We start from the raw sequence: 2,088 nt of genomic DNA, 5'->3' as shown, positions 1-2,088 counted from the left end.
GGGGCAGGGCAGGGCCCACTAAGTTAGATGGAAGGGAGGGAGGGAGAGATCCCACAGGACTGGGGACAGAGATGGGCAGGGAAGGAGGGCCATGCGGAAGCGTTGCCCTTGGTTGAAGCAGAAATCCTGAACCCATTTTACAGACCCCAGCAGAGTGTGTGTGTGGGTGGGGTGGGGGTGGGGGCGAAGACAAAAGAGGGTGTGAGGGGACTGGATGGATGGAAAGCAACGACATTTGATTCATGGCCTATTTATTTTTATTTTTGTTAATTTATTTTTATTGATTTCAGAGAGGAAGGCAGAGGGTGAGAAACATCAATGAGCTGCTTCCCAACTTCCCCCCCCCCCCCCCCCCCCCCCCTTACTGGGTATTGAGCCTGCAACCCAGGAATGTGCTTTGACCAGAATTGAACCCAGGACCCTTCAGTCCGCAGAATGTGACTCTATCCACTGAGCCAAACCATCTAGGACAGTGATGGCGAACCTATGACATGCGTGTCAGAGGTGACACGTGAACTCATTTTGGGTGACACACATCGACAGAGACAAAAAAATTGCATAATTCAAATATTTGTCTCTCGCAACGGCCAGAGTTGGGCATCACTTGAGTAATATTACTCACGTTACTCATGATCAATAATGCAATTCTAAAACCGGATGTAAACATGTACATCGGTGTTGCGTAGCAAAGATACATAGTTAAAACATCCAAGATACACTGTTCCAATATTGACATTAATATAAAAAAGTTAAGAATTGCACTATAAAGAGATTAATCTTTACTCATGACATTTTATTTTTACTCGAGTGACAAAATGCCCAATTCTGGAAACAGCCTCGTTATTGTCAATGTGTGCCTCGGGTAAGCTTCCCGTGCGTTCAGGTGCATTCGGCAAACAGACGCACTTGATCGCCATGTTCGTTAGGAGACAGGAGTGGGAGGGTTAGAAGAAAAAGATATACAGTGCAACAGTGCTTGACGAGACATTCTGCGTGTCGGATAATTGATTACAGCACCATATATTTGTTGGTTATACATACTATCTTTGAATTGTTTTGCACCAGGAGTCAGTGTAACACTGCAAAAAGTTAATAGATAAGAAACCTATCAACCTTTTATAAAAAACGCCGTGATTTATATTTATTTATTTTTGCAGCCTTGTGATGGAGAATCAAAAAAACAAAAAAGCAAGATTGAATGATAAAGGAAGTGGAAGTAGCAGTAGCCGACCCTTTCAAGACATATGGACCGACCGAGGTGTACGGGATTGTCGACAGAAACAACAGATCATTGTGCATACTGTGTAATGAAACGGTAGTAAGCAGAACGTGGAATGTAAAGAGACATTTTGAAACTAATCATTGTCAGCTCTTGAAAAAAAGTATCAATGAAAGGAAGGAATACATTTCTAGGCAGCTACGCCTCTATAAAAGTCAATCAAATTCCATCATTAAATTTGTAAGATGCTCTACAAATTTAACATCAGCAAGTTACTGTATTGCTCACTCCATAGCTCAGCATGGAAAAGCCCTCAGTGACAGAGAATTTATTAAGGAAACATTTCTAAGATGTGCACCAGCTCTATTTCAAGATATGAAAAATAAAGATGATATCATTAAAAGAATTTCTGAGTTACCACTCAGTAGAAATACTATCAAAGACAGAATAATAGATCTTAACAAAAACATACAACATCAATTTAAAAAAAAAAAAAAGCCAAAACCGGTTTGGCTCAGTGGATAGAGCGTCGGCCTGCGGACTGAAAGGTCCCAGGTTCGATTCCGGTCAAGGGCATGTACCTGGGTTGGGGGCACATCCCCAGTAGGAGATGTGCAGGAGGCAGCTGATCGATGTCTCTCTCTCATCGATGTTTCTAACTCTCTATCTCTCTCCCTTCCTCTCTGTAAAAAATCAATAAAATATATTTTTTTAAAAAAAGAGTTAGCTGCCGAAACCGGTTTGGCTCAGTGGATAGAGCGTCGGCCTGCGGACTGAAGGGTCCCAGGTTCGATTCCGGTCAAGGGCATGTACCTGGGTTGCGGGCATATCCCCAGTAGGGGATGTGCAGGAGGCAGCTGATCGATGTT

This window comes from Myotis lucifugus, unplaced genomic scaffold (genome assembly GCF_000147115.1).
Source record: "Myotis lucifugus unplaced genomic scaffold, Myoluc2.0 scaffold_189, whole genome shotgun sequence".
NCBI classification, from domain to species: Eukaryota; Metazoa; Chordata; class Mammalia; order Chiroptera; family Vespertilionidae; genus Myotis; species Myotis lucifugus.
Note: the sequence above shows the minus strand (reverse complement) of the source record.